The sequence below is a fragment of the Oreochromis niloticus genome, linkage group LG19 (genome assembly GCF_001858045.2).
Source record: "Oreochromis niloticus isolate F11D_XX linkage group LG19, O_niloticus_UMD_NMBU, whole genome shotgun sequence".
In the NCBI taxonomy this organism is placed as follows: Eukaryota; Metazoa; Chordata; class Actinopteri; order Cichliformes; family Cichlidae; genus Oreochromis; species Oreochromis niloticus.
Genome location: NC_031983.2, coordinates 3,543,869 through 3,558,771, shown reverse-complemented (window position 1 = coordinate 3,558,771; position 14,903 = coordinate 3,543,869).

Genomic DNA, 14,903 nt, shown 5'->3' with positions numbered 1-14,903 from the left:
CCCCCCCACAGTCCATAAATGGTGATCCTTAGGAGGGCACAATCTTGAAGTCGACAACTGTCCATATCCTGTCCTTCACATATACAGTATTCATAAAGGGAAAAAAAAACACACAACAGCAATTACATTGATCCCATGAGCGTTCAGAAGTGAGGCCCACATTATTCAAGATGCGCTACGACATTAAGGCATTACAGCTGAACTTTTGCCCCTCTCTTACACCATTCGCCCCCATGTCCAGCCTTACTTCGTTAGTATAAACAGTTCAAACAATAACTTGCAGCCCGTCGACAGCCATATTACCCGCAAACAGTAAGACAAACAAGCCCAACAGTACACGTAAGAATAGCCCCCTGTAACAATTCCATCTACAACAGTCTTATATCACTTAACATCTGTAACATGGACAATTTTTTTTTCCTCTTTCTCTCTCTTTTTTTTTTAATGTTCGGATGACTGAGCAGGGCAGCGATCCGCCTACACCCCGACTCAGTTTGGGCATACTAGCCCTAGTGACTGACCCAGTCACCAAACATTTCCGGCGCCCGCCGTACACGCTGTGGTCTGGAACAGGGTGTGGAACTGGAAGGGTGATGTCCTGGTCCTTCAGCCTCATCCACGTAAGGCTGAACAGGGCTGGCTGGCGACCCGCCACCATCTCCCAGAGCGGGGGGTGGAGAGCCAGTATCCGGTTGATCTGCCCCAGATGGGGCCTCCCACAAGTCGAAGGGACCGAAGTCGATGTCGGAATCACTTTCGTCAAGCGCTGGAGGAAGCACCTCAATAGGTGCTGCCTGGTCGGAGTCTTGGAAGACCCAGCTGTTGTCCAGCGGCGCTCTTGAGTGATAAGGCTTGAGTCTGTCATGATGAACCACTTTAGCCTTTGCTCGGGGCCCCTTTTTAATGCAGTAGACCAAATCATCCAGCAGGCCTACTACGAAGTAAGGGCCCTCGTAGGAAGGCAAGAACTTGCGAACCTTGTGCCGCACTCTCTTGGTCCCTTTGATCAGATGCCACACTGCAGCGCCGACTTGATACTGAACTTGGCAGATGTTCTTATCGTACTGTCTCTTAGCACGCTCGACAGATTTCCCAAGAGCCTCCCGTGCCAGTTGGTGGGAAAGCTCCAGCCTTTCCCTGAGTTGCACCACATACTGCGGTACAGTGCAGCCTGGGGTCTCATCGGCAGGCAGACCCACGACCAAGTCAATAGGCTCGGTTATCTCCCGCCCCAGAAGCATCATGTTCGGGGTCAGTCCTGTGGAGCTGTGTTTAGTTGCCCGATAAGCCATGACAGCATATGGGATCATTATATCCCAGTCCCAGTGGCAGCGCTCCGCGGTGGTGGCTAAGGCCTTCTGAAGGGTAGCATTAAAACGCTCCACCTGACCATCGGACTGCGGGTGGAACGGCGTGGTGTGTGTCTTTTTGATTCCGAACAGTTCACACATCCCCTGGAACACAGCTGACTCAAAGTTGGTGCCTTGGTCACTATGCAGAGACTGTGGGGCTCCATATCTACACACCCACTCCGCAACAACCTTTTCTGCCACCGTGGGTGCTTGTTCATCAGGGACTGGATAAGCCTCCACCCACTTGCTGAAATAGTCTTGTACCACCAATATGAACCGGTTATGCCTCTCTGTTTCATTCAACGGCCCCATCAGATCGACTGCAATTCTTTCCATGGGGGCGCCGACACGTACCGTACCCATTGCTGCCTGGGGGGTTTTTAGGGGCCTCGCCCTTTCAGCACAACTAGTGCAAGTCCGGCACCACAGGGTCACATCATCTTTCATGTTGTACCAGTAGTACCTATTCTTCAGGCGTGCCAGGGTCCTTTCCGCCCCGAAGTGACCACCCACTGGGCCATCATGCATCTGCTGCATTACCGAGTGACGATAAGCATGAGGCAGAAGGATTTGAGGGAAAAACACATTACTTTCTGCACAGTGGAATTTCCTCACCAGTACTCCATCTTTTAGATACAGTCTTTTCCACTGCGCCCAGTAAGCTTTGGTTGCGGGGCTGCATGCTGCTATATCGGCCCAGACTGGTCGACCTCCCCCTTTTTCCTTCCATTCCCAAACTGGGCCTATATCCACATCGGTCTTTTGGCTAGCCACGAGTTGTTCTGGGGTCCAGCCACTGAACAGGCTAGTGTGATGTGACTCACCCACCCGGTGGATATTTGGGTGGGTATCGTGGCTATTACTGAGACCACAGTCCACCGCTGCTACAGGTGCACACTCCGGTCCTGCTATCAAGCTTTTCCCATTGCTACCATCGGGCCCCACTACCCCCACTAGGAGCTGCCCTGGGGGGTTGTGCTAGTACGACAGTCCTCTAAGTCACACTGCACACCTTTATGCTCAAACTGGCCGCTGTTGATGGTGGGCTCTGGAACTGTGCACGGGCATGAAGTACGGCAGGGTCTCCTGGAAAGTGCATCTGCATTCTGGTGGTTTTTCCCAGGTCGGTGCAGCACCTGGAAGTTATACTCTGCCAGCTTCTCCAACCAGCGGGCCAGCTGGCCCTCAGGCTCCCTTAGCCTGGTCAGCCAGCGGAGGCTGCTATGGTCAGTCCGGACAGTGAATGGCCTACCCAGCAGGTACTGTCTGAAGTGGGAAGTGAATGCCACGACTGCCAGAAGCTCTCGCCTGGTTGTGCAATAATTTTGTTCAGTAGCTGACAGCCGCCTGCTCCCATAAGCCAGGACCCGCTCTTCGCCCCCTTGCACTTGGGAGAGAATCGCTCCGATCCCACAATCGCTGGCGTCAGTGTCGAGGAGCAAGTCACCCTGGTCCAGTGGGTAACCCAGGACAGGGGCTGCTGTAAGCCGCCTTTTTAATTCCTGGAATGCTTCCTGGCACTCAGCAGTCCAGTTAAAACGGGCATACTTTTTAGTGAGTTCGTGGAGGGGCTTGGCTATCGTGGCAAAGTTCTCCACGAAACGGCGGTAGTATGAGGCTAAGCCAACAAACTGACGCACCTCTGTGACGGTCCGCGGCGTAGGCCATTCCGTCACCTGTTGAACTTTCTGGGGATCTGTGGAAATACCTCCAGCAGAGATGATATGGCCCAGATAGGCAACCTGCTCCCGGAACAGGCAGCATTTAGATGGCTTCAGTTTCAGGTTGGCTCCACGCAATCTGAGGAACACTTGCTCGAGCCGCTCCAGCATCTGGGTGCCATCCTGACCCAGGACAATGATGTCATCAAGGTACACTAAGCACGTTTCCCACTGCAGCCCAGCCAGGACTCTGTCCATAAGCCTCTGGAATGTGGCCGGCGCATTGCACAGTCCAAACGGCATCACATTCCACTCGAACAATCCCTTGCGGGTACAAAATGCGGCTGCTTTTCGGGCTCTGGGGGTCATCTCTACCTGCCAGTACCCTGATGTCAGGTCTAGTGTACTGAAGTACTTGGCAGTGGAAAGCGTGTCAAGGGTGTCCTGGATGCGTGGCAGGGGATAAGCGTCTTTAAGAGTTCGCTCATTTAGTGGTCTATAGTCCACACACAGTCTGGGGCTCTGATCTTTCTTTTTCACCATCACAATTGGGGCAGCCCAGCCGCTATTGCTAGGTTGAGCTAGCCCAGCCTCCAGGCTCTGCTGTACTTGCTGGTCGGCCGCTATTTGTTTGTCCCCTGCCATCCTGCGTGGTGGTTGCTTAACTGGTGGCCCTGGCGTGGTCAGAATGTCATGCTGGACAACACTGGTGCGACCAAGGTCGTTTGGGCCAGTGGAGAAGACATCACCATAGGACCGCAGCAGGCCTGCCAGTTCGCAACGGGCGACGCGAGTCAAACCGGGGCTGCTCTCAGCATAAAGGGCCTGCAAATGGCTTGGCACAGAAGCAGGGGCAGTACCATTAAGCTCGAGGGCTGCCAAGACCCTTGGTGGGTAACTCCCCGACCCCTCCAGGACCTGCACCGGCTGAAGAACCCCTGCCACGGCACCCCGCTTTAAGGTAACAGCCGCAGCCCCAGGGTTAAAGACTCTGATTGGGATGCTAGAGGGTTTACGAGGTTGCACAACTGCGTGAGCCACCAGCACTTGGTGCTTCCCCACAAAGCCCTTTGTGGGGCTTAGCATCATGTCCCTATGAGCAGCACAGCGGAAGCTGGAAAACCCGGGGACCACATACTCGCAGCCTGGTTCCAAAACCGTAGTGCGTGCCACCCTGACAACAAGCACCTGGGGTTGAGGGCACAAGCCAAAGCATGGTATCTTTTCATCAAACAGGGTTATCTCCTGGCGGCCATAGTCTAAGCAAGCGCACGATTGTTGCAGGAAAGGGTGCCCCAGTATAACTTCAGTGCCCTCAGCCATGTCGGCCAAAAGAAAGTCTACATCGTTAACACTGCTCCCCACATGTACAGGCAGGATGACCTCACCCAGGACGGCCAATCCCTCTGGACCAATGCCTCGTAGAGTCTGAGCAATGGATGCCTGCACCTGGGGTCTTGACTCTGCGGGGATGGCGTTAAAATAGTGGAGGGGCAGCACATTCCGCCGTGCACCAGAATCCAGCAAGGCCCGTATTTCCCGTCCCTGTATTACTATCTGGACACACATCACATCTTGGCCTCTGCTATGGAACACTGTGCCTGGGTCTCTAGCAGCTTTTACAGGCCTTTGGGCAGGTGAGCGAGGAGAGGGGCAGTTCCTCTGTAGATGTCCTATACCGGAGCAGTTATGGCAAACAGCCTCCTTCCTGCTTGACTTGTTAAATGTACTCCAGCCTTGGCGCCCACGCTGGTAAGGTCTTTGAGCTCTCTCTGGTGGTTCATAGCTTAGCATATGAACATTCTCCCGTACTGCAGCTGCTCGGGCCCCCTGTGCTGCAGAGACTCGTGCCCCTGGCTGCATAAGCTGCGTGACTGCCCTGGCGGCCCTTTTCGTTGTCTCGAACCTGTGGGCGATTTCATAGGCTCTTGCCAGGGTGCGTGGTTGTTCTTCCAGCAATTTCTGGACCATTTCAGCATCTGCCAAAGCATTAGTGAAGATCTCCACAGCAATACAGTCCTGCTCCAGCTCGGAGCGATTGGCATACACAATGGAAACCTTCTCATATATATCATCTCTGAGGGTGTGCAGAGCCTCACCTGGTTTCCTGATTCTCTGCCGTAGCTCAATGCCAATGGCTGCTGCATGCTCTGAACACGGCCCATAGGCAGCCTCCACCTCCTCCACAATCCTCTGGTAACTCCAGCGAGCAGATTTGGGGTTTTTGTGAATTATGGCTCCAGCCGCGCCCCTCAGGCTGAATCTGAGTTGGACAGCCATGGTCTTCTCCGTCCAGCAGTTGGCCTTTGCACAGGTCTCGAACTGATAGAGAAAGTCTTTCCATGACCCTGACCCATCGAAGTGGTCTGGTTGTAATGTGGGAATTTTCTCCTTGCCCCTCGTCTGCTCGTCAGCACTACAATCTGCCAAGCCACGGTCTTGCACTGCATGAGGAAAACAACCACGTAGCCCTGGCGTGGCTTGTTTTGAACTGTGGCCCTGGCCATGCCTACAGAGCCCACACCCCCCAGCTGGTGCTGGTATTACCATGCGAGGCGTTGGGGGAAAATAGCCCTGAGCTGGCATTTCATAGCTGTATTGTGCAGGTTGCGGTGTACCTGGCATAATGTGTAGCTTCGCTGGCTCAGTAAACTGTGGTTTTGTAGGGACATTGCAGGTACAGTTCATGGCGGTGAATGGCTGGCTGCATGGCAGAGATGTAACGATCTGAGATAGGTGATCAAGTGTGCCACGCCGTCCTCCTGTAAGCGGTGTAGATGTCACGTTACCAGGGCCTTCACAGTCTGAGCACTGAAACTGCTTAAACTCGCTGCACACTGCAGTCTGCTTTGCTGCTGGTGTTAAGAAAGGGTTGGTGTGAGCTGAAGGTGGCGGGGTGAGATGCCATGCAGCCTCAAACTCTGTCATATTGGCTGCTGCTAAGCTTGCTGCTGGCGTTAACTCCATGTCCGCGATGAAGGGGTTGCCGCTATAGATTCTATTGTTTACATTAGTAGCACGGTCCACATTAACTGTCCCACTCTCGAGGGATTGTGACAAAAATGGGTTGCTACTCTTATTGAAGTGCATTTCCATGTCATACCCTTCAGCCTCTCCCGGCGCCGCCATTCTCACTGTCGTCCGGGGAAAAAAAAGAAAAAGTTCGCGCTCCCTCTCTCTCGGCACTTTGCGGAGTTTAATCCCGGAAAAGAGCCCCCAGTGTTACCGCGCCAGATTCGCGGCTCCGAACCGTAGTAAGGAAACCTCTGGCAGTTACTTGAAGGTTTCGTGACTGGCTCGTAGCCGGCAACTAGCTTACTGTACAGGTCTACTCCGCTAGTGAAAAGATCGAAGGAGGCGTAGGAAAACTGCTTCACCGAACTTTATTCCTTCTCCGAGGCACGAACACCGTGTACAGTGAGCTGAAGACAATTTACTCACAGTGAACATTGCCGACCCAACTCAGGCTGCCAAGGGTTTTCTTATATACCTTTTTTTTCCTTATTTCCTTCCCTGTCTCTTCTGTCGCTATCCGTTACTTTTCCCTTCTCCTCTCTCTCCTCACTCCCACACATCCTCCATACATTTCCCATCAGGCTTCACCCTTAAAGGGCCATGCCGGTAACAAAAGTATGGGTTTTCATTTTGTGAATAACTTGAAAATCTTAGCTCAAACAGCTGCAAAACCTATTTCCCCAGCATAGAGATGCTGAATTCTATAAGGCAAAGCCTTAAATATCTGTGTCCGAGTAGTCTATCAAAAGTTACAGCTGTCTTTATGAAGTTAATGAAAATCGCTTTATTTCGCCAAGACAGTGAGGTTCTCGCTATTACATGCATTTGAATGGAGTTCTCGCCTGAAACAAAGTATGGGTTTTCATTTTGTGAATAACTTGAAAATCTTAGCTTTAACAGCTGGAAAACCTATTTCCCCAGCATAGAAATGTTGAATTCTATAAGGCAAAGCCTTAAATATGTGTGTCCGAGTAATTTGTGTGTCCGAGTGTTCTATCAAAAGTTACAGCTGTTTTAATGAAGTTAATGAAAATCGCTTTATTTCGCCAAGACAGTGCGTTTCTGGCTATTACATGCATTTGAATGGAGTTCTCGCCTGAAACAAAGTATGGGTTTTCATTTTGTGAATAACTTGAAAATCTTAGCTCAAACAGCTGCAAAACCTATTTCCCCAGCATAGAGATGCTGAATTCTATAAGGCAGAGCGTTAAATATCTGTGTCCGAGTCTTCTATCAAAAGTTACAGCTGTCTTTATGAAGTTAATGAAAATCGCTTTATTTCGCCAAGACAGTGCGTTTCTCGCTATTACATGCATTTGAATGGAGTTCTCGCCTGAAACAAAGTATGGGTTTTCATTTTGTGAATAACTCGAAAATCTTAGCTTTAACAGCTGCAAAACCTATTTCCCCAGCATGGAAATGCTGAATTCTATAAGGCCAAGCCTGAAATATGTGTGTCCGAGTCTCCTATCAAAAGTTACAGCTGTCTTTATGGACTTGGTGAAAATCGCCTTATTTCGGCGAGACAGTGCGTTTCTCGCCTGAAACAAAGTTTGGGTTTTCATTTTGTGAATAACTTGAAAATCTTAGCTCAAACAGCTGCAAAACCTATTTCCCCAGCATAGAGATGCTGAATTCTATAAGGCAAAGCCTTAAATATCTGTGTCCGAGTAGTCTACCAAAAGTTACAGCTGTCTTTATGAAGTTAATGAAAATTGCTTTATTTCGGCGAGACAGTGCGTTTCTGGCAATTACATGCATTTGAATGGAGTTCTCGCCTGAAACACATTATGGGTTTTCATTTTGTGAATAACTTGAAAATCTTAGCTCAAACAGCTGCAAAACCTATTTCCCCAGCATGGAAATGCTGAATTCTATAAGGCAAAGCCTTAAATATGTGTGTCCGAGTAATTTGTGTGTCCGAGTCTTCTATCAAAAGTTACAGCTGTCTTTATGAAGTTAATGAAAAACGCTTTATTTCGCCAAGACAGTGCGTTTCTCGCTATTACATGCATTTGAATGGAGTTCTCGCCTGAAACAAAGTATGGGTTTTCATTTTGTGAATAACTTGAAAATGTTAGCTCAAACAGCAGCAAAACCTATTTCCCCAGCATGGAAATGCTGAATTCTATAAGGCAAAGCCTTAAATATCTGTGTCCGAGTAGTCTATCAAAAGTTACAGCTGTCTTTATGGACTTGGTGAAAATCGCCTTATTTCGGCGAGACAGTGCGTTTCTCGCCTGAAACACATTATGGGTTTTCATTTTGTGAATAACTTGAAAATCTTAGCTCAAACAGCTGCAAAACCTATTTCCCCAGCATGGAAATGCTGAATTCTATAATGCCAAGCCTGAAATATGTGTGTCCGAGTCTCCTATCAAAAGTTACAGCTGTCTTTATGGACTTGGTGAAAATCGCCTTATTTCGGCGAGACAGTGCGTTTCTCGCCTGAAACACATTATGGGTTTTCATTTTGTGAATAACTTGAAAATCTTAGCTCAAACAGCTGCAAAACCTATTTCCCCAGCATGGAAATGCTGAATTCTATAAGGCAAAGCCTTAAATATCTGTGTCCGAGTAGTCTATCAAAAGTTACAGCTGTCTTTATGAAGTTAATGAAAATCGCTTTATTTCGCCAAGACAGTGAGGTTCTCGCTATTACATGCATTTGAATGGAGTTCTCGCCTGAAACAAAGTATGGGTTTTCATTTTGTGAATAACTTGAAAATCTTAGCTCAAACAGCTGCAAAACCTATTTCCCCAGCATAGAGATGCTGAATTCTATAAGGCAAAGCCTTAAATATCTGTGTCCGAGTAGTCTATCAAACGTTACAGCTGTCTTTATGTATTTAGTGAAAATCGCTTTATTTCGGCGAGACAGTGCGTTTCTGGCTATTACATGCATTTGAATGGAGTTCTCGCCTGAAACACATTATGGGTTTTCATTTTGTGAATAACTTGAAAATGTTAGCTCAAACAGCAGCAAAACCTATTTCCCCAGCATGGAAATGCTGAATTCTATAAGGCAAAGCCTTAAATATCTGTGTCCGAGTAGTCTATCAAAAGTTACAGCTGTCTTTATGGACTTGGTGAAAATCGCCTTATTTCGGCGAGACAGTGCGTTTCTCGCCTGAAACACATTATGGGTTTTCATTTTGTGAATAACTTGAAAATCTTAGCTCAAACAGCTGCAAAACCTATTTCCCCAGCATGGAAATGCTGAATTCTATAATGCCAAGCCTGAAATATGTGTGTCCGAGTCTCCTATCAAAAGTTACAGCTGTCTTTATGGACTTGGTGAAAATCGCCTTATTTCGGCGAGACAGTGCGTTTCTCGCCTGAAACACATTATGGGTTTTCATTTTGTGAATAACTTGAAAATCTTAGCTCAAACAGCTGCAAACCTATTTCCCCAGCATGGAAATGCTGAATTCTATAAGGCAAAGCCTTAAATATCTGTGTCCGAGTAGTCTATCAAAAGTTACAGCTGTCTTTATGAAGTTAATGAAAATCGCTTTATTTCGCCAAGACAGTGAGGTTCTCGCTATTACATGCATTTGAATGGAGTTCTCGCCTGAAACAAAGTATGGGTTTTCATTTTGTGAATAACTTGAAAATCTTAGCTCAAACAGCTGCAAAACCTATTTCCCCAGCATAGAGATGCTGAATTCTATAAGGCAAAGCCTTAAATATCTGTGTCCGAGTAGTCTATCAAACGTTACAGCTGTCTTTATGTATTTAGTGAAAATCGCTTTATTTCGGCGAGACAGTGCGTTTCTGGCTATTACATGCATTTGAATGGAGTTCTCGCCTGAAACACATTATGGGTTTTCATTTTGTGAATAACTTGAAAATCTTAGCTCAAACAGCTGCAAAACCTATTTCCTCAGCATAGAGATGCTGAATTCTATAAGGCAAAGCCTTAAATATCTGTGTCCAAGTCTTCTATCAAAAGTTACAGCTGTCTTTATGAAGTTAATGAAAATCGCTTTATTTCGCCAAGACAGTGCGTTTCTCGCTATTACATGCATTTGAATGGAGTTCTCGCCTGAAACAAAGTATGGGTTTTCATTTTGTGAATAACTCGAAAATCTTAGCTTTAACAGCTGCAAAACCTATTTCCCCAGCATGGAAATGCTGAATTCTATAAGGCCAAGCCTGAAATATGTGTGTCTGAGTCTCCTATCAAAAGTTACAGCTGTCTTTATGGACTTGGTGAAAATCGCCTTATTTCCGCGAGACAGTGCGTTTCTCGCCTGAAACAAAGTATGGGTTTTCATTTTGTGAATAACTTGAAAATCTTAGCTCAAACAGCTGCAAAACCTATTTCCCCAGCATAGAGATGCTGAATTCTATAAGGCAAAGCCTTAAATATCTGTGTCCGAGTAGTCTATCAAAAGTTACAGCTGTCTTTATGAAGTTAATGAAAATCGCTTTATTTCGCCAAGACAGTGCGTTTCTCGCTATTACATGCATTTGAATGGAGTTCTCGCTTGAAACAAAGTATGGGTTTTCATTTTGTGAATAACTTGAAAATGTTAGCTCAAACAGCAGCAAAACCTATTTCCCCAGCATGGAAATGCTGAATTCTATAAGGCAAAGCCTTAAATATCTGTGTCCAAGTAGTCTATCAAAAGTTACAGCTGTCTTAATGAAGTTAATGAAAATCGCTTTATTTCGCCAAGACAGTGAGGTTCTCGCTATTACATGCATTTGAATGGAGTTCTCGCCTGAAACAAAGTATGGGTTTTCATTTTGTGAATAACTTGAAAATCTTAGCTCAAACAGCTGCAAAACCTATTAATTGAGCATGGAAATGCTGAATTCTATAAGGCCAAGCCTGAAATATGTGTGCCCGAGTCTCCTATCAAAAGTTACAGCTGTCTTTATGGACTTGGTGAAAATCGCCTTATTTCGGCGAGACAGTGCGTTTCTCGCCTGAAACACATTATGGGTTTTCATTTTGTGAATAACTTGAAAATCTTAGCTCAAACAGCTGCAAAACCTATTAATTCAGCATGGAAATGCTGAATTCTCTAAGGCCAAGCCTGAAATATGTGTGTCCGAGTCTCCTATCAAAAGTTACAGCTGTCTTTATGGACTTGGTGAAAATCGCCTTATTTCGGCGAGACAGTGCGTTTCTCGCCTGAAACACATTATGGGTTTTCATTTTGTGAATAACTTGAAAATCTTAGCTCAAACAGCTGCAAAACCTATTAATTCAGCATGGAAATGCTGAATTCTATAAGGCCAAGCCTGAAATATGTGTGTCCGAGTCTCCTATCAAAAGTTACAGCTGTCTTTATGGACTTGGTGAAAATCGCCTTATTTCGGCGAGACAGTGCGTTTCTCGCCTGAAACACATTATGGGTTTTCATTTTGTGAATAACTTGGAAATCTTAGCTCAAACAGCTGCAAAACCTATTAATTCAGCATGGAAATGCTGAATTCTCTAAGGCCAAGCCTGAAATATGTGTGTCCGAGTCTCCTATCAAAAGTTACAGCTGTCTTTATGGACTTGGTGAAAATCGCCTTATTTCGGCGAGACAGTGCGTTTCTCGCCTGAAACACATTATGGGTTTTCATTTTGTGAATAACTTGAAAATCTTAGCTCAAACAGCTGCAAAACCTATTAATTGAGCATGGAAATGCTGAATTCTATAAGGCCAAGCCTGAAATATGTGTGTCCGAGTCTCCTATCAAAAGTTACAGCTGTCTTTATGGACTTGGTGAAAATCGCCTTATTTCGGCGAGACAGTGCGTTTCTCGCCTGAAACACATTATGGGTTTTCATTTTGTGAATAACTTGAAAATCTTAGCTCAAACAGCTGCAAAACCTATTTCCCCAGCATGGAAATGCTGAATTCTATAAGGCCAAGCCTGAAATATGTGTGCCCGAGTCTCCTATCAAAAGTTACAGCTGTCTTTATGGACTTGGTGAAAATCGCCTTATTTCGGCGAGACAGTGCGTTTCTTGCCTGAAACACATTATGGGTTTTCATTTTGTGAATAACTTGAAAATCTTAGCTCAAACAGCTGCAAAACCTATTTCCCCACATGGAAATGCTGAATTCTATAAGGCCAAGCCTGAAATATGTGTGTCCGAGTCTCCTATCAAAAGTTACAGCTGTCTTTATGGACTTGGTGAAAATCGCCTTATTTCGGCGAGAGAGTGCGTTTCTCGCCTGAAACACATTATGGGTTTTCATTTTGAGAATAATTTGAAAATCTTAGCTCAAACAGCTGCAAAACCTATTTCCCCAGCATGGAAATGCTGAATTCTATAAGGCCAAGCCTGAAATATGTGTGTCCGAGTCTCCTATCAAAAGTTACAGCTGTCTTTATGGACTTGGTGAAAATCGCCTTATTTCGGCGAGACAGTGCGTTTCTCGCCTGAAACACATTATGGGTTTTCATTTTGAAAATCTTAGCTCAAACAGCTGCAAAACCTATTAATTGAGCATGGAAATGCTGAATTCTATAAGGCCAAGCCTGAAATATGTGTGCCCGAGTCTCCTATCAAAAGTTACAGCTGTCTTTATGGACTTGGTGAAAATCGCCTTATTTCGGCGAGACAGTGCGTTTCTCGCCTGAAACACATTATGGGTTTTCATTTTGTGAATAACTTGAAATCTTAGCTCAAACAGCTGCAAAACCTATTAATTCAGCATGGAAATGCTGAATTCTATAAGGCCAAGCCTGAAATATGTGTGTCCGAGTCTCCTATCAAAAGTTACAGCTGTCTTTATGGACTTGGTGAAAATCGCCTTATTTCGGCGAGACAGTGCGTTTCTCGCCTGAAACACATTATGGGTTTTCATTTTGTGAATAACTTGAAATCTTAGCTCAAACAGCTGCAAAACCTATTATTCAGCATGGAAATGCTGAATTCTATAAGGCCAAGCCTGAAATATGTGTGTCCGAGTCTCCTATCAAAAGTTACAGCTGTCTTTATGGACTTGGTGAAAATCGCCTTATTTCGGCGAGACAGTGCGTTTCTCGCCTGAAACACATTATGGGTTTTCATTTTGTGAATAACTTGAAAATCTTAGCTCAAACAGCTGCAAAACCTATTTCAGCATGGAAATGCTGAATTCTATAAGGCCAAGCCTGAAATATGTGTGTCCGAGTCTCCTATCAAAAGTTACAGCTGTCTTTATGGACTTGGTGAAAATCGCCTTATTTCGGCGAGACAGTGCGTTTCTCGCCTGAAACACATTATGGGTTTTCATTTTGTGAATAACTTGAAAATCTTAGCTCAAACAGCTGCAAAACCTATTTCCCCAGCATGGAAATGCTGAATTCTATAAGGCCAAGCCTGAAATATGTGTGTCCGAGTCTCCTATCAAAAGTTACAGCTGTCTTTATGGACTTGGTGAAAATCGCCTTATTTCGGCGAGACAGTGCGTTTCTCGCCTGAAACACATTATGGGTTTTCATTTTGTGAATAATTGAAAATCTTAGCTCAAACAGCTGCAAAACCTATTTCCCCAGCATGGAAATGCTGAATTCTATAAGGCCAAGCCTGAAATATGTGTGTCCGAGTCTCCTATCAAAAGTTACAGCTGTCTTTATGGACTTGGTGAAAATCGCCTTATTTCGGCGAGACAGTGCGTTTCTCGCCTGAAACACATTATGGGTTTTCATTTGGTGAATAACTTGAAAATCTTAGCTCAAACAGCTGCAAAACCTATTAATTGAGCATGGAAATGCTGAATTCTATAAGGCCAAGCCTGAAATATGTGTGCCGAGTCTCCTATCAAAAGTTACAGCTGTCTTTATGGACTTGGTGAAAATCGCCTTATTTCGGCGAGACAGTGCGTTTCTCGCCTGAAACACATTATGGGTTTTCATTTTGTGAATAACTTGAAAATCTTAGCTCAAACAGCTGCAAAACCTATTAATTCAGCATGGAAATGCTGAATTCTATAAGGCCAAGCCTGAAATATGTGTGTCCGAGTCTCCTATCAAAAGTTACAGCTGTCTTTATGGACTTGGTGAAAATCGCCTTATTTCGGCGAGACAGTGCGTTTCTCGCCTGAAACACATTATGGGTTTTCATTTTGTGAATAACTTGAAAATCTTAGCTCAAACAGCTGCAAAACCTATTAATTCAGCATGGAAATGCTGAATTCTATAAGGCCAAGCCTGAAATATGTGTGTCCGAGTCTCCTATCAAAAGTTACAGCTGTCTTTATGGACTTGGTGAAAATCGCCTTATTTCGGCGAGACAGTGCGTTTCTCGCCTGAAACACATTATGGGTTTTCATTTTGTGAATAACTTGAAATCTTAGCTCAAACAGCTGCAAAACCTATTAATTGAGCATGGAAATGCTGAATTCTCTAAGGCCAAGCCTGAAATATGTGTGTCCGAGTCTCCTATCAAAAGTTACAGCTGTCTTTATGGACTTGGTGAAAATCGCCTTATTTCGGCGAGACAGTGCGTTTCTCGCCTGAAACACATTATGGGTTTTCATTTTGTGAATAACTTGAAATCTTAGCTCAAACAGCTGCAAAACCTATTAATTCAGCATGGAAATGCTGAATTCTATAAGGCCAAGCCTGAAATATGTGTCCGAGTCTCTATCAAAGTTACAGCTGTCTTTATGGGCTTGGTGCGCTTATGGACTTGGTGAAAATCGCCTTATTGCGGCGAGACAGTGCGTTTCTCGCCTGAAACACATTATGGGTTTTCATTTTGTGAATAACTTGATGTTAAGAGATTTTCAAATGTTTCAAGTATTATTCCCACTGCCATTTGTACGTTATTGAAAGTTTATCTTTAATTTTAGTGTTAATAGTTGTTTACCCATTTATTCTTTCCATTTAATCGTATTTTATGGTTTTACTGTTTCGCTGAAGTGAAGCTTAAATG